We start from the raw sequence: 22,243 nt of genomic DNA on the forward strand, positions 1-22,243 counted from the left end.
ATTAAGTGATGTATCAACAAATCTAGGAAGAATACTTACTTATGTGAAGATCTTGGAAGGAAACCTTGATGATACTTGAGAGGATTTGAAGGAAAATTGGCCAAGGAAAGGAAAGAATGGGAAAAATGGCCAAGTTTCATATATATATATATATATATATATATATATATATATATATATATATATATATATATACCCTTGAGTTTACGGCCACATGAGTTTACGGCCGTAAACTCATGGTCTTGTGGCCGTGAACTCATTTAGATGAGGTTTAGGTTTGCTTTGCTACACTGTGGTTCTAGCAGGTACTTTCTGACACTTAATCCTTAAGTGTATTAGGCTCAAAACTCCTTAGAATGACCTTTAACCGGGCTAGAACTCCGTACTAATGAGTTTGACACTCATTTGAGTTGATTGACTGGGCTTTAAAATCAAAAAAATTTATGGGTCGTCACAATTCAGGGCTGAGTTCACGCCAGCTGTGGAGCTTCAGCAGCTTGCCTGAGAGTTTCTTGATATGAGACAGACACTTGAGACAGTGGCGGAGAGCACCTCCAAGTTCAGAGAGAGGGCCTTGTTGGTACCTCAGTATGTGGGGGGCGAGGAGATGTGGAAGACCCGCTACCATGATATATTGAGGGCTAATATCCGGGAGCATGCCAGCTATTCAACCTGCCCGACCTTGGAGTCCATGATTGCCAGGGCGCGGGAGAGGGAGATTGATTTGGAGCACCTTAAGAAGAGGAAGGCAGAGACTGAGTAGGTTACTGGGGGTTTCGAGGAAGAAAACCAAGGGATCCGATGTTAGGTCGAAGGGCCAGTCGGGCCAGAGCCACTGCAGGAAATGCGGCAGGCCGCGTGAGGGAGCTTGTAGAGCGGGATCGTCAGGCTGCTACAAGTGTGACAAAACGGGGCTCTTTGGCAGGGATTGTACTGCCCCCGCTCCCACAGGTCAAACATCAGACCTGATTTTCTTTCATTGCAATCAGAGGGGCCATAAAAAGGCCAACTGCCCTAGATTGTCAGCAGTGTCAGCAGCAGCGCCAGTGGTGGCGCCGACTCCAGCGACAGCACGAGTTACGGATGGCCGGAAGGTCAAGGCAGAGGCTCCAGTGGTGCGGAGCCGAGCATTTCAGTTGACAACCGAGGAGGCACGCACCGCACCCGATGTGGTGACGGGTATGATTTCTTCCTTATGTTCTTGTTTTATGTCGCTGTGATTTTGATATGTTATATGTATGCTCTGTTTAGGATTGTTCCATGTGAACGGTATCCTAGTTCAGGTGTTGTTTGATTCGGGTGCTACCCGATCATTTGTCTCTCTTGCGCTTAGCAAGAGGTTTTCTGAGTCCTCAAGCATGTTGGATTGCCCTCTAGAGGTCGAGATCGCGGACGAGCGATCAGTGCGTGCATCAGAGGTCTTCAGGGAATGTGTTTTGAGATTGTTCGAGGAGCGTTACCTGGTAGAGTTGGTTCCCATACCTTTGCGGGGGAACAAGGTTATTATAGGTATGGATTGGCTAAGCCCCAATAGGGCGGTGATCGACTGCGCGCAACAGTTGGTGCGGATCAGGACCCCAAGTGGGGGAGAGCTGGTGATTCAGGGCGAGAGGCCACAGCGAGGGCTAGGAGCTACCTTCAGCAGGGTTGCGCAAGATATGTCGCCTATATTATGGATACCCGGGAGGCGGGTAAGGTGACGGTGGGCGATGTGCCAGTAGTACGAGAGTTCGCGTATGTATTCCCAGAGGAGCTGCCTAGGATACCTCCGGAGAGGCAAGTGGAGTTCAGGATCGACCTAGTCCCTGGTGCGGCTCTGATAGCCACGGCACCGTATCGGTTGGCTCCTCCTGAGATGCAGGTGTTGTCTACACAGCTGCAGGAGCTGTTAGACAAGGGATTCATTAGACCGAGCAGTTCACCCTGGGGAGCCCCGATTCTGTTTGTGAAGAAGAAGGACGGTTCGCATCGGATGTTTATAGATTACCGGGAGCTGAATAAGGTAACGGTAAAGAACCGTTACGCACTCCCGAGGATTGATGACCTCTTTGACCAGCTGCAGGGAGCATCTTGGTTCTCCAAGATTGATTTGCGCTCAGGCTATCATCAGATGAGGGTCAGAGAGGAGTATGTGCAGAAGACTGCCTTTCGGACGCGTAATGGTCACTATGAGTTTGTGGTGATGCCCTTCGGGCTCACCAATGCTCGTGTCGCGTTCATGGATCTCATGAACTACGTGTTCAGACCGATGTTGGATCGGTCTGTTATAGTTTTCATCGATGACATCTTGGTTTATTCCAAGACACGAGAGCAACATGAGGAGCACTTGCGAGAGGTTCTGGATACTTCGAGGAGGGAGAGCTTGTATACTAAGTTCTCCAAGTGTGAGTTCTGGTTGTGCGAGGCGCAGTTTCTTGGGCACCTTGTCAACCAGAACAGGATTTCGGTCGACCCGGCCAAGGTGGAGGCAGTGATGAGATGGGAGGTTCCGAGGTCTCCATCTGAGATTCGGAGCTTTTTGGGACTGGCAGGCTATTATCGGAGATTCATTCAGGACTTCTCCAAGATAGTTGTTCCCCTAACCCGTTTGACAAGGAAAGTCGTGGTCTTGCGCTGGGGGCCTGAGCAGCAGGCCGCATTTGAGACGTTGAGACAGAGATTGTGCAAGGAGCCAATCTTAGCCCTGCCGGAGGGCATGGACGATTTTGTAGTATATTGCGATGCGTCCATCTCGGGTTTGGGCGCGGTATTGATGCAGAGAGGGCATGTCATCGCTTATGCTTCGAGGCAACTGAAGCCTCACGAGGCGAACTATCCGACACATGATTTGGAGTTGGGGGCTGTTGTTTTCGCCATCAAGATTTGGTGTCATTACCACTACGGGGTTCGTTGTACCATTTACACGGACCACAAGAGCCTGAGGTATCTCATGGATCAGCCAAATCTGAATATGAGACAACGTCGGTGGCTTGATATGGTGAAGGATCATGATTGCGAGATCCTCTACCACCCGGGGAAGGCCAATATCGTGGCCGACACGCTTAGCCTCAAGGCAGCACCGATCAGGGATATCTGTATGAGGATGACGATTGTGACTTCGCTGTTGGAGCGGATTCGGGAGGCCCAGCAGGAGGCCATGAAGGAGGAACACCGTAAGAGCGAGCGTATTGTGGGACAGATTTCCTCTTTCGACTATGATAGCCGTGGGTTATTGACGCTACACCATAGGATGTGGGTTCCATACCACGGGGGTGTGCACCAGGTTCTGATGGAGGAGGCGCACAAGTCTCGATTCTCGATTCATCCCGGGGCGACGAAGATGTACAGAGATCTTCGTCCCGATTATTGGTGGCCCTGCATGAAGCGGGATGTAGCCTGGTATGTTGAGAGATGCCTGACCTGTAGGACGCTCAAGGCCGAGCACCACAGCCCTCACGGAAAGATGCAGCCGTTGGATATCCCTATGTGGAAATAGGAAGATATTACTATGGATTTCATCACAAAGCTTCACAGGACCGCGCGAGGGGTAGATTCGATTTGGGTCATCGTTGATCGATTGACCAAGAGCGCCCATTTCATTCCGATTCAAGAGAGCATTTCGGACGAGAAGTTGGCCGATATCTACATCCGAGAGGTGGTGGCTCAGCACGGGGTGCCAGTTTCGGTGATTTCGGATCGGGACGTACGGTTTACTTCCAGATTCTGGAAGAAGTTTCACGACGAATTGGGTACTTGTCTGCACTTTAGCACCGCCTTTCACCCGCAGACGGATGGTCAGAGTGAGCAGACCATCCAGACTCTGGAGGATATGCTGCGGGCGTGTGTTTTAGACTTCGGATGTAGTTGGAATACTTACCTTCCTTTGGCTGAGTTTTCCTATAATAACAGCTATCATGCAAGTATCGATCGTCCTCCCTTTGAGATGTTGTACGGGAGGAAGTGCAGGACCCCGATATGTTGGGGTGAAGTCGGACAGAGGGTCATGGGGAGCACCAAAGTGGTGCTCAAGACGACAGAGCGGATTCAGCAGGTTAGGAGTAGGCTTCAGACTGCTCAGAGTCGGCAGAAAAGTTAAGCCGACAAGCGCCGTTCGGACTTGGTGTTCCAGGTCGGGGATATGGTCCTCCTGAAGGTGTCGCCTTGGAAAGGCGTCATTCGATTCAGGAAGCGGGGCAAGTTGGGCCCCAGGTATATTGGACCTTTCAGGGTTGTCGCCCGGGTGGGCAAGGTGGCGTATAAGCTGGACCTGCCATCCGAACTCAGACAGATTCATAGCACGTTTCACGTCTCCCAGTTACGGAAGTGCCTGGTGGACGGTTCGGTAATGGTGCCCTTGGAGGATATTCAGGTGGATGACAGTCTGAACTACATCGAGCGGCCAGTGGCGATCCTGGACAGGAAGTCGAAGGATTTGAGGAACAAGAGGGTGGAGCTGGTGAAGGTGCAATGGCAGCACCGCAAGGGGTCGAAATGGACTTGGGAGCCGGAGGAAGAGATGAGGGAGCACTACCCCGAGCCCTTTCCAGATTCAGTAGCAGACTTCGAGGACGAAGTCTAAAAGAAGCGGGGGATATTTGTAGCACCCGATTCCTGGTACGTATTTAAATTCAAGAATTATTGCAATTTACTCTGGGACTCGGCGAGTTGGAGGCCCAACTCGTCGAGTAGACTCGACTGTTGATCGGGGGTTTAAGTGACCTACTCGATGAGTCGGAAGACCGACTCGACGAGTAGGAGCTGTCTGGACAAAACCCTAATATTTAGGGTTTGCACCCTATTTTAACAACTTAACTCGCCCTAAATCAGCCTCCATCGTCCCTCTCACTTCCAGAATACCCTAACTCGAAACCGTAGCTTTGTTTCAGTGCTCTCAAGCCATTTTGTGTATCCTTTTGTGTGTTTGAGGTTGGAGAAGGAGAAGGAAGTTTGGAAGTTCAAGTAGAAGCAAGGAGATCCAAAAGTTTTACTCCATTCTCACCTCATTTGAGGTAAAAAGTTGGAACCTTGACCATCTATCTCTTAGATTTTGTTTTGGGGTTGTTTTTACCCTTTTAATGAGTATAGAGAAGCAAAAATCGATTTTTGTGGATGTGCTTAGAGTTGCACTTCGGATGTGGGGCTATTGGGGGTCTTTATGGCATAAAGGTGCCAACTTTGTTGCCATAAACACCCCATGCATCTTGTAGACCACCTTTTAAGGCTTTTTGATCCAGAGGCCCCATGCATGTGCATCAAGTTTGAAGCTTTACGTATAAATTGGAGCCTAGGAGGAGAGATCTATGGTTTTGACGTGTTAAGACACATTATAATCGACTATATAATGTTGGACAAAGAGGGACTCGGCGAGTCAATTGGGTGACTCGGCGAGTCGGGACGCTTTTTCCCCAAAAACGACTTCTGGAAATGGTTTTGGTTGAGTGGAAGGAACACTCTGCCTGCTAGGGGTTTGTTTTGGAACTGGAAATCATAGGACTCGGCGAGTGTATGAACAGACTCGGCGAGTCCAAGGCAATCCTCGAATCTTTGAAGATGGACTCGACGAGTTGTTCATACAACTCGGTGAGTCATAGACTGGACACATTCTTATGAGGGAGATGAACTCGACAAGTTCAAGGTCGAACTCGGCGAGTCGGATGAAGATGGCCCCAATGGTATGATTGAAGAAGAACTCGTCGAGTTCTTGCTAGACTCGACGAGTAGAGACGGGGATTGGTTCGAGTTAGAGGAGTATGGACTCGACGAGTTGGTAGACCAACTCGGCGAGTCAGGTCAACTGGATGTTGACTTTGACCAATGTTGACTTTGACTGAATTGAGTTGACCCTGGTTTGGGTTGCATGTTCCAATTGATAACTTAGAAGGGTTGCCGTGTAGGGATTGAGGAGTCGAGGGGAGTCGACTTTCACGTCGAGGACATTTCAGACACTACACGACATCGAGGTGAGTTACCTTCCAGTAGAAGTGGGTCTAAGGCACCAATGCCGGCCCACTGGTAATTGTTTAGTTGTGATGATTGTCTCTCGTGATAATCATCTGGGTTGCTTGCGCTTGATATATGTGTATGCTAGTATGCTATGTTATGTGAGATAGTATCAGTAGGAGGGGACTAGTCCCCGATTCGGTCGCAAGGACCAATGGGTAGGTCGGACACCCTAGATATGTCTGACATTACGATTATGATAAGATATTATATACTAGCGGTAGGGGGTGAAATAGTCCCCGAATTCGGTTGAGATAGACCGGAGGGTAGGTCGGCACCCCAGACTAGCCTGACATGGGTAGGTTAGCACCCCAGAATGGCTTGACATGGGTAGGTCAGCACCCCAGAATGGCTTGACATGGGTAGGTTGGGCACCCTAGAATTGCCCGGCAATATGTATGTGGTTTTGGTATGTAGTATGATGGGGGAACTCACTAAGCTTTGTGCTTACAGTTTCAGTTTTGGTTTCAGGTACCTCTTCGTCCAAGGGGAAGGAGTCGGCGGTGTAGCAGCGCATCACACATACACATGAATTCCGCATGGAGTTTCTAGGATTCTACTCTGATTTTCATAACTCTTGATGTTGTGATTTTGAAACATGACGTTATGGTTTTTTATAAGTTGATGTGACTTGACAATGTTTTGGCATACTATTTCATGAGGTACTTAATTTAAAAATGAAATTTTTGGCCTTGAAAATTGGGATGTTACACTCAGCCAACTTTTCATTAAGGAAAGCGGTTTTGACATCCATTTGCCATATTTCATAATCATGAAATGCAGCAATGGCTAACATAACCCTAATAGACTTAATCTTTGCTACTGGTGAAAATGTCTCATCATAATCAACTCCCGGAGTTTGAGAAAAGCCCTTTGCAACCAGGTGCTCCATATAAGTGTGTACATTACCATCCATGTCGGTCTTCTTCTTGAAGATCCATTTGCACCCGACTGTCTTACGACCTGGTACATTGTCAACCAAGTTCCAAACTTGATTGTCATACATGGAATGTATCTCTCTATCCATAGCCACCTTCCATTTAGCAGCCTCAGGGCCTGCCATGGCTTCCGTGTAGTTGTTAGGTTCATCCAGACTTACCAGTGTGTTATCACTGTCCTTCAAGGACTTCAAGGGGAGTGGTGCGTCGGACTTTCATGTGGTGAAGGACCCCATTGCTACCAGGAGATGGATCGCATACATTGAGTCTGCGCAGTTGACGAGCTTCTGCCCGGAAGGGTCGAAGGTCCGCTTTGCTTCGGGATGTTTGAGGGATAGAGCTAGAGATTGGTGGGAGTCAGTTGGTGACTCGTTGGGAGCCCCAGCCATCGAGGCTATGACTTGGTCAGATTTTGTGACTAGGTTCAGGGCTGAGTTCGCGCCAGCTGTGGAGCTTCAGTAGCTTGCCCGAGAGTTTCTTGATATGAGACAGACGACTGAGACACTGGCGGAGATCACCGCCAAGTTCAGGGAGAGGGCCTTGTTGGTACCTCAGTATGCGGGGGACGAGGAGATGCGGAAGACCCGCTACCATGATATGTTGAGGGCTGATATCCGGGAGCATGTCAGCTATTCAGCCTGCCCGACCTTGGAGTCCATGATTGCCAGGGCGCGGGAGAGGGAGATTGATTTGGAGCACCTTAAGAAGAGGAAGGCAGAGACTGAGCAGGTTATAAGGGTTTCGGGGAAGAAAACCAAGGGATCCGACGTTAGGTCGAAGGGCCAGACGGCTCAGAGCCACTGCAGGAAATGCGGCAGGCCGCATGAGGGACCTTGTAGAGCGGGATCGTCAGGTTGCTACAAGTGTGACAAGACGGGGCACTTTGGCAGGGATTGTACTGCCCCCGCCCCCACAGTTCAAACATCAGACCTGATTTTCTTTCATTGCAATCAGAGGGGCCATAAAAAGGCCAACTGCCCTAGATTGTCAGCAGTGTCAGCAGCAACCCCAGTGGTGACGCCGACTCCAGCGACAGCACGAGTTACAGATGGCCGGAAGGTCAAGGAAGAGGCTCCAGTGGTGCGGAGCCGAGCATTTCAGTTGACAACCGAGGAGGCACGCACCGCACCCGATGTGGTGACGGGTATGATTTCTTCCTTATGTTCTTGTTTTATGTCGCTGTGATTTTGATATGTTATATGTATGCTCTGTTTAGGATTGTTCCATGTGAATGGTATCCCAGTTCAGGTGTTGTTTGATTTGGGTGCTACCCGATCATTTGTCTCTCTTGCGCTTAGCAAGAGGTTTTCTGAGTCCTCAGGCATGTTGGATTGCCCTCTAGAGGTCGAGATCGTGGACGACCGATCAGTGCGAGCATCAGAGGTCTTCAGGTAATGTGTTTTGAGATTGTTCGAGGAGCGTTACCTGGTAGACTTGGTTCCCATACCTTTGCGGGGGAACAAGGTTATTATAGGTATGGATTGGCTAAGCCCCAATACGGCGGTGATCGACTGCGCACAACAGTTGGTGTGGATCAGGACCCGAAGTGGGGGAGAGCTGGTGATTTAGGGCGAGAGGCCACAGCGAGGGCCAGCTTTATGTTCAGCAGCGAGGGCTAGGCGCTACCTTCAGCAGGGTTGCGCAAGATATGTCGCCTATATTATGGATACCCGGGAGGCGGGTAAGGTGACGGTGGGCGATGTGCCAGTAGTACGAGAGTTCGCGTATGTATTCCCAGAGGAGCTGCCTAGGATACCTCCGGAGAGGCAAGTGGAGTTCAGGATCGACCTAGTCCCTGGTGCGGCTCTGATAGCCAAGGCACCGTAAACACCCCATGCATCTTGTAGACCTACTTTTATGGCTTTTTGAGCCAAAGGCCCCATGCATGTGCATCAAGTTTGAAGCTTTACATATAAATTGGACCCTAGGAGGCGAGATCTATGGTTTTGACGCGTTAAGACCCATTATAATCGACTGTATAGTGTTGGACAAAGAGGGACTCGGCGAGTCACTTGGGTGACTCGGCGAGTCGGGACGCTTTTTCCCCAAAAACGACTTCTGGAAATGGTTTTGTTTGAGTGGAAGGAACACTCAGCCTGCTAGGGGTTTGTTTTGGAACTGGAAATCATAGGACTCAGCGAGTATATGAACAGACTCGGCGAGTCCAAGCCAATCCCCCAATGTTTGAAGATGGACTCGACGAGTTGTTCATACAACTCGGCAAGTCATAGACTGGACACATTCTTATGAGGGAGATGAACTCGACAAGTTCAAGGTCGAACTCAGCGAGTCGGATGAAGATGGCCCCAATGGTATGATTGAAGAAGAACCCGTCGAGTTCTTGCTAGACTCGACGAGTAGAGACGGGGATTGGTTCGAGTTAGAGGAGTATGGACTCGACGAGTTGGTAGACCAACTCGGCGAGTCAGGTCAACTGGATGTTGACTTTGACCAATGTTGACTTTGACTGAATTGAGTTGACCCTGGTTTGGGTTGCATGTTCCAATTGATAACTTAGAAGGGTTGCCGTGTAGGGATTGAGGAGTCGAGGGGAGTCGACTTTCACGTCGAGGACATTTCAGACACTACACGACATCGAGGTGAGTTACCTTCCAGTAGAAGTGGGTCTAAGGCACCAATGCCGGCCCACTGGTAATTGTTTAGTTGTGATGATTGTCTCTCGTGATAATCATCTGGGTTGCTTGCGCTTGATATATGTGTATGCTAGTATGCTATGTTATGTGAGATAGTATCAGTAGGAGGGGACTAGTCCCCAATTCGGTCGCAAGGACCAATGGGTAGGTCGGACACCCTAGATATGTCTGACATTACGATTATGATATGATATTATATGCCAGCGGTAGGGGTGAAATAGTCCCCGAATTCGGTTGAGATAGACCTGAGGGTAGGTCGGCACCCCAGAATAGCCTGACACGGGTAGGTGAGCACCCTAGAATGGCTTGACATGGGTAGGTCAGCACCCCAGAATGGCTTGACATGGGTAGGTCGGGCACCCCAGAATTGCCCGGCAATATGTATGTGGTTTTGGTATGTGGTATGATGGGGGAACTCACTAAGCTTTGTCCTTACAATTTCAGTTTTGGTTTCAGGTACCTCTTTTTCCAAGGGGAAGGAGCCGGCAGTGTAGCAGCGCATCACACACACACATGAATTCTGCATGGAGTTACTGGGATTCTACTCTGATTTTCATAACTCTTGATATTGTGATTTTGAAACATGACGTACGGTTTTTTATAAGTTGATGTAACTTGAAAATTTTTTGGCATACTATTTCATGAGGTACTTAATTTAAAAATGAAATTTTTGGCCTTGAAAATTGGGATGTTACACTCAGCCAACTTTCCATTAAGGAAAGCGGTTTTGACATCCATTTGCCATATTTCATAATCATGAAATGCAGCAATGGCTAACATAACCCTAATAGACTTAATCTTTGCTACTGGTGAAAGGGTCTCATCATAGTCAACTCCCGGAGTTTGAGAAAAGCCCTTTGCAACCAGTCGCGCCTTATAAGTGTGTACATTACCATCTATGTCGGTCTTCTTCTTGAAGATCCATTTGCACCCGTCTGTGTTACGACCTGGTACATTGTCAACCAAGTTCCAAACTTGATTGTCATACATGGACTGTATCTCTCTGTACATAGCCTCCTTCCATTTAGCAGCCTCAGGGCCTGTCATGGCTTCCGCGTAGCTGGTAGGTTCATCCAGACTTACCAGTGTGTTATCACTGATAAGTGTATCACCTTCCGCAGTAATATGGAAACCATAGTAATGCTCAGGTGCATTCCTAACTTTCGTGGAACGCGTCAGAGGTACAAACTCGTCATTCGGATCAACAGGAGTTTCTTCCTCAGGTTGATTGCTAGGGTTAGAGGTTCCTTCACCAATTGACTCTTGAATTTCTTCAAGGTCAATTTGCCTCCCACTGTTTCCTTGGCTTATGAACTCTATCTCTCTCTCTCTCTCGAAAGACTCCTCTCCTTGCTACAAAGTCCACATTATCATTGGGTCTGTAGAAGAGGTAACCAAAGGATTTCTGTGGGTAGCCGATGAAAATACACCTCTCACTTCGAGGTTCGAGCTTATCGTGAGTCTCGCGCCTCATGAAAGCCTGGCAACCTCAAATCTTGATGTGATCCAGATTGGGAACTTTTCCAGTCCACATCTCATGAGGTGTTTTGGCAACCTTCTTTGTAGGGACTAGATTAAGGATATGGACAACAGTCTTTAAGGCGTACCCCCAAAATGAGATTGGTACCGAAGCTCGACTCATCATGGAACGAACCATATCCAACAAGGTTCGATTACGCCTCTCAGCCACACCATTAAGTTGTGGTGTTCTGGGAGGTGTCAATTGTGAGACAATCCCACATTCCTTAAGATAGTCAAGGAACTCTGTACTAAGATACTCACCACCTCGATCGGATCAAAGCATCTTAATGTTCCTGGCCAACTGATTCTCCACTTCCTGTTTAAACTCCTTGAATTTTTCAAAGGTTTCTGACTTATGTTTGATTAAGTAGACATATCCATATCTACTATAATCATCAGTAAAAGTCACATAGAAGTGGTTAGCATCCCTTGTGGCGGTTCTGAAGGGTCCACACACATCCGTATGTATCAGATCCAATAAACCCTCACCCCTAGCACAAGTACCAGTGAAGGGTGACTTTGTCATTTTCCCAAGCAAACAAGATTCACAACTATCATATGACTTTAGGTCAAATGACTCCAAGACTCCATCCTTTTGGAGTTGGCCTATGCGTTTCTTACTTACATGTCCCAGACGACAATTCCATAATGATGCTTTATCCAAGCTAGTGGAAGAATCGATACACAACACACTATTTCCTAGGTTATCTACAACCGACACAGTTTCATACACACCTTTAAAATAAAGAACATTATTAAATAAAGCACTAATACCACCACATTCATTATCAAACGAAAAGGTAAAACCTTGTTTATACAAACCATGAAAGGAAATAATATTTCTCGCCATTTCAGACGAGTAACAACATTTATTCAAATATAATGTTAACCCACTACTTAGCAATAAAGAATAAACTCCAACCTTGGTGACAGGTGTAACTTTCCTATTCCCCATGATCAAGTTTATCTTCCCATGCTCCACATTCTCACTTCTTCTTAGTCCTTGCAAATCAGAACATATGTGAATACCACAACCTGTATCAAGGACCTAAGAATTAGAATAGGGTGAGTTATTAGACAATATAGTGCAAATACCTGCATGGTTGGGTTTCACTTTCCCATCCTTAACATCTTGCAAGTACTTTGGGCAGTTTCGCTTCCAATGCGCCTTTTCATGGCAATAAAAGCATTCGGCCTTATTAGGGTTGGCAGAAGGAGTGACAGAACCTTTCTTGGTTCCACTTGAAGAGGAGCCATCAAGGGACTTTCCCTTGGTACCCTTCGAAGGGCTCTTCCTCTTCTTCCATTTACCTTTCCCGATAGCCAGAACAGGGGCGTTGGTAGGAGTAGAAGTAGTAACAACCGATTTACCTTTAAGACCACTTTCGGCGGTCTTCAGAAGTCCTTGAAGTTTGCTGAGTGTAACTTCCTCCTTATTCATGTGATATGTCATTCGGAATTGATCATAACACGAAGGTAAGGAGTGCAAAATGATGTCAATTGCCAACTCCTCAGGGAAGTTCACATTCAATTTCAGCAAACGGTCCACGAATCTTTGCATTTTCTGCATGTGGCCCGTGATGGGTTCACCATCCTTCATCCGGGTTGTTATCATGGAGGAGATGTAACGCCCGGAGATTCGGGCTAGTCAATTTAGAGACAATAAGCATCAAAAATGAGTTTTGATGGAAGATTATTTAGAAGGAGTAATCTTAACCAAATGGTAGTGTATGTTACAAGGGTTTCGTACATATAAAGAACGCCGAAATCCGAGTTATAACGAAGAAGTTATGGCCCGTCGAAGTTTTTCGGCAAAACCGGCATGGCACCGGGAGACGTAAATAGTGAATTTATGATGGAGGAATATTTAGTCTTAGAAATATAAGAAAAAATTGTAGTATACATTAAACCGAGAACATACAAAAAAAGAACGCCCAAATCTGACTTCGTATGAAGAAGTTATGAATTTTCTAAGATTTGGCATAGCAGTGCACGGCCCGAAACTCGAATTTTAGATCGAGCTGTTTTTGGCCTACGCGACCTAAATGAGAATTGAAGATCTCATTAATAGGAACTCAACGGTAAAAAGACAGACGAAAACGGAGTCCGTATGTTGAAGTTATGAATTTTACGCGGACATTTAACAGTATAATCTCCTCGTACTGTTAAATTTAAGATCGGTCGAGAATTAGCCGACGGAGTCAAAATGAAAGTTGTAGATCTTATTTTTAACAACGCGTGGATATAAAGAACGTCGAGAACGGAGCTCGTATGTGAAAGTTACGGGGTTTAGAAGTCGGCAGGGTGCTGCTGCAAAAAGGGTGACGTGGCACAATCTTGGCCATTGCTTTCTCCCCAAGGCTTGCCACTAGATGGTGACATGTGGCACTAATTTCAGCCATATTTCACCCTATAAATACAACCCCTTCCACCCTCATTTCTTCACACCTCCACCCTTCTCTCTCTACTCTCTCTCTCTCTCTCTAAACCTCCCAAAACTCCCCTAGCGCTAGAAGAAAGCCCCAGAGCGCTCGACGACTCTGAGAAGAAGAGCTTTCGGCTCGGAAGTTATGCCCCTGCAGAGCGCGGCTTCTAGCCAAACCCCCTCGTAGGTAAGATACGTCTACCTAATTTTTAATATAGCTTTTATTTATATATAGTAACGTTATTAGGACCTTATAATAATTATATGAGCTATTATTACGGGTTATATAAGTGTCGTTATAATATCTTTTTAACCACTCGCGGTACGGGGAATCCGGTTTGAAGGGCCGCCTGGGTTGTTGGATTTCAGAAGTGTTATATGCCAAAATGATCCTGTCCTCGAGTGTTTCATGTCTGGCCCCTGTCTGTACATGGTGGGTGAAGAGTATTGTTTAACGCTTATATAATAGTAATAATAGTTAGACTATTAATTAGTCTCGTTGAACATTAGACTAAACTCTAGTGGAAATGATACTAGGTTTTGTCAATGGAAATTCGTTTTAAAGTAAACGAAGTGTTGTCCGAGTACCGAGTCACCACCATTACAGGTGAGTGCATATTTACTTTCATCTTACACATAGATATGAAGTATTTTATATAAATTGCGTGCTATGTGTGCATATTATTTGAATACTTGCTTTCTATGCTGGATGAACGATTTTATACATGTTTTAAATAATTTAAGCTGTATATGTATTTTATATCTATGAATATGTTGGGTAAAACATGGGTAGATGAATGATGAGAGATGAAAGATGATATGAGTGAACATTGGCAGCTATAGACTTAGTGCCTAACAAATAACATCGGCAGCTGTGGACTTAGTGCCTATCGAATAAACATTGGTAGCTATGGACTTAGTACCTGTTAGATAAACGTTGGTAGCTATGGACTTAGTACCTGTTAAATAAACGTTGGTAGCTATGGATTTAGTACCTATTAGCTGAACACCGGTAGCTATGGATTTAGTACCCGATGAATGAACTTTAGCAGCTATGGAATTAGTTCTTTACGAACAAGCATTGGCAGCTATGGACTTAGTGCCTATCATATAAACCCTGGAAGCAATGGGCTTCGAAATGAATGAATGCAGGATAGATGATTCTTAGGGTAGATCCTTAAGAGTAAGGAAGATAATGGGGATGGGTAATTGGGTTGATTGTTTGATGTTTAAACATAATAATTGAATTATTGTGGGTTGAAAACCCTATGTACTCACCAGGTTTCCCAACCTGACCCACTCAAGCTTATTTGTATCACAGGTGTCGATATGAAGCTACTTTACACTAAGGGATTTAAAAGAGATGTAGATCACTAGTGTAAATGAATGTAAGTTCTGTTTATGCTTATGTTTATGTATTAACGATGACATCCCAAATGTTTTAAAATGGATAAAAATACATTTCTTCGGAAATGCTTTGATAACGTATTTATCATGTTTTTCTGGGAACAAATTCCGCAACATTTTTATTAAAAGAGGTACTCTGATTTTTATAAAGCATAAACAAAATCGGTCTTTTCTGGCCGTGAAAAATGGGGATGTCACAGTTGGTATCAGAGCATTAGTTTAAGCGAACTAGGAATATGGATTTATTTCTAGACTTAAACTTAGAATGCTAAGTGATGATCGTGAGGAGTGTGTCTAATAAAATTTAGGTAATACACCTGAATAGACACAATCACTAGCTAATTTAGGGAAAATGCCTAACATGATTTTATGTGCTAAATGATTTGTGATGCTAAATGTATGATCGGATCTATGGTCTGTTTCCGACCGGATCTGGAAAACTTTATGTGTTCAGATTTCTAAACGTTTAAATACGGTATTAGAACTGGCATGTAACTTTTTGGAGTGGTGGGGAGGTTTACACGTCGATCGTAAATAAAATCTTTCCTATCTTAATTCTCGTCATTTCACGCCAAATGCCTAATTTGGTGAATAAGATCGAAATGGCAAGAACCCGAAGCGGAGCTGGAAACACGAACGGAAACAGGAATCAACCCCCAGTGATTGAGCAAATACCTGTTGTGGTAGCCGCTCCTGAGCCAATCACTATGGCCGGAGTACAAGCGATGATCCAAATGATGTTGAATCGTCAAATGGAGGAGACCAGACGCTTACTTCAACAGAACCGAGAGGAAGCTACAATACCGATCGTACAACCTGAACTGGTCCCCGAGCAATCGGAGGAAGGGAACTACACTCGTCATGTGAGTCAAGCTGGGACTAAAGGAGAACGAATAAATGGTCGAGAGAGGGGAAACGACAAGGATCGGCGAATGTATAAGAACTTCTTGAGTGCAAAACCACCGAGTCTCTCAGGAAGCCCGAAGCCTATAGAGATTATGGACCGGATCTCCGAAATGGAGATGGTGTTTGAGAGCTGCGACTGTAGCAACAAGCAGAAAACCGTCTTTGCGGTCAGACAACTGAAGACCGGAGTCTTGAGCTGGTGGAAGTTATTGGCAGATACGATGCCCAAAGGAGAAGCAAGCAAGATGTCTTGGGAAGATTTCCTAGTGCAACTAAAAATGCAGTACTGCTCTGAGCAGGATCTACTAGAGATCAACAACGAGTTTCAGAACCTAAAGAAAGGAAGAATGAGCGTTACCGAGTACGCTGCAAGTTTTACGGAGAAAATGAAGCTTGTTCCTTACTTAGTTCCAACTGAACTCTCCAAGGTCAACAAGTTCCCCCATGGATTACCAGCGGACTTTGGTCCAATGGTCAAGCAAGCAACCACTTTGAAAGCCGCCATCTGGGCAGCCAAGAATGTTGAGACGCAAATAAGGGAAAAGGGTCTGGAAAAAGCTGAAGTTGGCGAGAAGAGAAAGCTTGAAGAATCCTCAAGACCTCATAAGAAAGGAAAGTTCCCGAAGTCTAACCCGGATAACCAAAGTTATGGAGCCAAGTGGTGTGAAAAGTGTAAGAAGAAGCACTTCGGAAGATGCGATGGAGAAGTAACCTGTTACAAGTATGGGAGGAATCGGTCACTATTCCAAGGATTGTACACAAAATGATAAGGTATGCTACGGATGCGGAAGCAAGGGGCACAAGTCTAGAGACTACCCAAAGAAAAATGAAGCAGCAAGGCCAGAGGCACCGCCAAAGCCAATGGCATTCCACATGATCCTCGACGAAGCAGAAAACAATGCAAGGAATCAAGGATGAGGAATTCATACCCGAAGATCAAGTTATGAAGTAGCCAAGGGGATAGAATCATATGATGTAGCCTATTAGAGGCATATTCTAGGGTGAACTTGAACACCTATGTAATAGTTTCAAGAAATAATAATAAAACCTTCGTTTTGTTATCTGGTGTGTTAAACTGTTATGTGATTTTCTTGTATGGTGACTTGGAAAACTGCGAGACAATACTTGGGACGAGTATGAGTAGGTGTGAATGGTAGTAGAGGCCTATACTACCGGAAGCACAAGACTCACACTTGGATCAGGGAAAGTCACAAGGTTACCAAGAAGCTAGTAATTGATACCGTTTTATTCAAATATGTCGTTACCATCGTTTTGGTAATGATTGAGAAGATGATTATTATTCCGACCCGAGAGGTCATATCATATCGAGTCCGACTAAGATGAGTATGTTACGTGGTTCAGAGAACCAAGTTTGATGTAGCATCCGACTTAACCTAGAAGATTGAAATCGAAGCGATCAATAGAAGTATCGTGCTCGTTGTTAAAGAATTTGGTAGCTAGAAATGCTACATGTTAAAATGTGATTATATCACATTAGAACATGAAGGAAAGTATATCCAATTCCGGAATTTGACTCTAAAAGACTTGAGTCTGAGCGTTGCAACATACGATGAAAGTTCATTAGAACGTGACCCATAGTTCTATCGTAGAAATCAAATAAAGTTATCTTATGTTTGTTAAGAAGAAGAAGGAGTCTCTGATAAAGAGCGAGTTTGTGACATGAAGGTCATGATTGAAAGTGTAACAAGACATAGAGAACGGGTGCAAGATCAAGCACCGCTTGCAGTCAAGAAGACCAGGAGTTAGATACGCATTCGAAGAAACATAGAAGTTACAGTTATTACCTAGGATGAAGATATAACGTATGGAGTCATTATACAGCCCTGTTTCGTTGATGATTATGGGACGTAATCATCCTAAGGGGGAGATAATTGAAACGCCCGCAGATTCGGGCTAGTCAATTTAGAGACAATAAGCATCAAAAATGAGTTTTGATGGAAGATTATTTAGAAGGAGTAATCTTAACCAAATGGTAGTATATGTTACAAGGGTTCCGTACATATAAAGAACGCCGAAATCCGAGTTATAACGAAGAAGTTATGGCCCGTCGAAGTTTTTCGGCAAAACCGGCATGGCACCGGGAGACGTAAATAGTGAATTTACGATGGAGGAATATTTAGTCTTAGAAATATAAGAAAAATTTATAGTATACATTAAGCCGAGAACATACAAAAAAAAGAACGCCCAAATCTGACTTCGTATGAAGAAGTTATGAATTTTCTAAGATTTGGCATAGCAGTGCACGACCCGAAACTCGAATTTTAGATCGAGCGGTTTTTGGCCTACGCGACCTAAATGAGAATTGAAGATCTCATTAATAGGAACCCAACGGTAAAAAGAGAGACGAAAACGGAGTCCGTATGTTGAAGTTATGAATTTTACGCGGACATTTAACAGTATAATCTCCTCGTACTGTTAAATTTAAGATCGGTCGAGAATTAGCCGACGGAGTCAAAATGAAAGTTGTAGATCTTATTTTTAACAACGTGTGGATATAAAGAACGTCGAGAACGGAGCTCGTATGCGAAAGTTACGGGGTTTAGAAGTCGGCAGGGTGCTGCTGCAAAAAGGGTGACGTGGCACAATCTTGGCCATTGCTTTCTCCCCAAGGCTTGCCAGTAGATGGTGACATGTGACACTAATTTCAGCCATATTTAACCCTATAAATACAACCCCTTCCACCCTCATTTCTTCACACCTCCACCCTTCTCTCTCTACTCTCTCTCTCTAAACCTCCCAAAACTCCCCTAGCGCTAGAAGAAAGCCCCGGAGCGCTCGACGGCTCTGAGAAGAAGAGCTTTCGGCTCGGAAGTTCTGCCCCTGCAGAGCGCGGCTTCTAGCCAAACCCCCTCGTAGGTAAGATACGCCTACCTAATTTTTAATATAGCTTTTATTTAAATATAGTAACGTTATTAGGACCTTATAATAATTATTTGAGCTATTATTACGGGTTATATAAGTGTGGTTATAATATCTTTTTAACCACTCGCGGTACGGGGAATCCGGTTTGAAGGGCCGCCTGGGTTGTTGGATTTCAGAAGTGTTATATGCCAAAATGATCATGCCCTCGAGTGTTTCATGTCTGGCCCCTATCTGTACATAGTGGGTGAAGAGTATTGTTTAACGCTTATATAATAGTAATAATAGTTAGACTATTAATTAGTCTCGTTGAACATTAGACTAAACTCTAGTGGAAATGATACTAGGTTTTGTCAACGGAAATTCATTTTAAAGTAAACGAAGTGTTGTCCGAGTACCGAGTCACCACCATTACAGGTGAGTGCATATTTACTTTCATCTTACACATAGATATGAAGTATTTTATATAAATTACGTGCTATGTGTGCATATTATTTGAATACTTGCTTTCTATGCTGGATGAACGATTTTATACATGTTTTAAATAATTTAAGCTGTATATGTATTTTATATCTACGAATATGTTGGGTAAAACATGGGTAGATGAATGATGAGAGATGAAAGATGATATGAGTGAACATTGGCAGCTATAGACTTAGTGCCTAACAAATAACATCGGCAGCTGTGGACTTAGTGCCTATCGAATAAACATTGGTAGCTATGGACTTAGTACCTGTTAGATAAACGTTGGTAGCTATGGACTTAGTACCTGTTAAATAAACGTTGGTAGCTATGGATTTAGTACCTATTAGCTGAACACCGGTAGCTATGGATTTAGTACCCGATGAATGAACTTTCGCAGCTATGGAATTAGTGCTTTACGAACAAGCATTGGCAGCTATGGACTTAGTGCCTATCATATAAACCCTGGAAGCAATGGGCTTCGAAATGAATGAATGCAGGATAGATGATTCTTAGGGTAGATCCTTAAGAGTAAGGAAGATAATGGGGATGGGTAATTGGGTTGATTGTTTGATGTTTAAACATAATAATTGAATTATTGTGGGTTGAAAACCCTATGTACTCACCAGGTTTCCCAACCTGACCCACTCAAGCTTATTTTTATCACAGGTGTCGATATGAAGCTACTTTACACTGAGGGATTTAAAAGAGATGTAGATCACTAGTGTAAATGAATGTAAGTTCTGTTTATGCTTATGTTTATGTATTAACAATGACATCCCAAATGTTTTAAAATGGATAAAAATACATTTCTTCGGAAATGCTTTGATAACGTATTTATCATGTTTTTTTGGGAATAAATTCCGCAACATTTTTATTAAAAGAGGTACTCTGATTTTTATAAAGCATAAACAAAATCGGTCTTTTCTGGCCATGAAAAATGGGGATGTCACAGGAGATGATTTCATATCGCTCTTGACGAGCACTTTGATGGTATATATCCATCAAATCCTGGTGCATCTCAAAAGGATAAAAGTCCTCATAGGACTTTTGGAGCTCGGTTGTCATTGTGGCCAACATGATACATGCCACTTTAGTGGCATCTCTCTCATGTGCTCGGAATTCAGCGACCTCCTCTGGAGTAGCAGACGACTCATCAAGTTCCTTAAGCTCCTTGTCGAGGACATATTCCTTATCCTCATATCGAGTGATCATCCTGATGTTCCTGATCCAATCCATAAAGTTGGATCCATCGAAGATGACTCTCCCACAAAGGTTCATGAGAGAGAAGGATCTGGTAGGGTTTGAGCCAGAAGCAGCATTGTTGGAAAACATCTGAAAAAGAAGAAGGACAAGTTTAGATTAGATATAAAGATAGTCCTTAATAAGACACCCAAATGTAATATTAAGGCTAGGACCCAAGACAATATTTTATAACTTAGAAGAGGGATGCCGTAATCAGCTATAAAATATTTGAAGGTAGGTGAATGATGATTCACCAATTTCCACCATGAAAAACGAAATAAATTATTAGGTTTTAATTGGTTTTGAAACTCCTAGATTCTTTGAGATTCATTGAACTTTTCAATGCATGTTTCAATCTCGATTGTGCCCTTCAGGTTTTGTGACTAGGATGTCGAGGATCACAAAACAAGGTGTGAATTAACCATGCAAAATACTTGGTACTCTTAATGTTTATCACCTAACCGATGTGCCGGTTACCACACACGCTCCACCGATATATGATAAACCTTAAGCCACCCTTTGCCTACCTTGTTAAGTCCAGGTTAGTGTGCCGGTTAACCACACACGCTCCACTAACGACTTAAGCAAAGTGCAAAGTGTAATTTCATGGGTTAGCACCTTTTTCACATTTTCCTAAAGTAACTAAGATTGAGAATTTATAAAACATTTAGTTACTTTATAATCATCATACTTTTAATGAGGATTTAAAGTCATTGTCTTACCCATTTGGCTAACGACCCTCCACCAGTCAAGGAAGCGGTGGGTGAGAGTGGACACCCATTAAGCTGCCATTTTATAGGCAATAACCTTATACCCCCCTTATAGACCGGCTTCGTGAATGAGGCCTACTAACGGTAAAACGACTTGTTCTTATACATACATATATACATATATATATACATACATATATATATATATATATATATATATATATATTAATAACTTATAATATTATAAAGTATAAGGGTTGAATTTTAACTTTTAAAATTCTAGGGGTTGGAACTAAAGTTTTTAAGATGACTTTACATGTTCCAAAACTTGAGGGCAAGTTTTGTAACTTTCAAAACTTTTCAACTTTCATAACTTATGAGTTAATGGTTTATTAAAATGAGAGGCTTTTCATTTTATGCAACCTATGTGTTCATTTAATGGACTTTAAAAGAAAGACTTTTGGTAATTCATAACTTGAGGACAAATTATGGATTCCATTAAAACACATAATGATCAAGAATTGAGTAACAACCAATTTGCAAATAATTCATATGATCTTCTAAACTCATAAGTGTATGAATATTCATATCAACAATTTCAAGAATCATAACTAACACATACAAAACTTGAAATTTTGATAATAGCCATTGTAAATGGATTAGCATAACCATTACACCAACTAAAACAAGTTTTATAAGACCAAAACAGTTTAGGGTAATGTTTCTAGTCTATTTCCAGCAGCAAAACTCAAAAATCTGCATTCAGGCGCTCCTACTCGTCGAGTGCAAGAACCTACTCGACGAGTAGGACGAATTATCACATGGACTCGTCGAGTACCCCCCCCCCCCATGGATTCGGCGAGTTCATGTCGCAGAATGCAGAAAACCTGAGTTTTTCAACAATTTGCATCAAGTATCAAGAAAACAAGCCTAGGCTCTGATACCACTGATGGGTTTTGAGCATTCTAATACTCCTAAGGTGTACATTTAACCCTAGAAACCTTGGATCTATGTTTTACTAAGATACATGCAAATTTGATTTTCCAAGGTTCATAACCTAACTAGCATGGCATGGGGAACTTTGAAACATAAAAGCTAGTAGAAAGAACATACCTT

The 22,243-nt window shown here is 44.0% G+C and overlaps 1 protein-coding gene across 1 annotated transcript in view; it reads right to left on the reverse strand.

The window, feature by feature from the left end:
• LOC145163365 (uncharacterized) overlaps positions 1 to 22,243 on the reverse strand; it is a 45,431-nt gene that overhangs the window by 21,004 nt on the left and 2,184 nt on the right. The gene's annotated exons all lie outside the window — the stretch shown is intronic.

Source organism: Lactuca virosa, chromosome 3 (genome assembly GCF_052849685.1).
Source record: "Lactuca virosa cultivar CGN04683 chromosome 3, Lactuca_virosa_CGN04683_v6, whole genome shotgun sequence".
Lineage (NCBI taxonomy): Eukaryota > Viridiplantae > Streptophyta > Magnoliopsida > Asterales > Asteraceae > Lactuca > Lactuca virosa.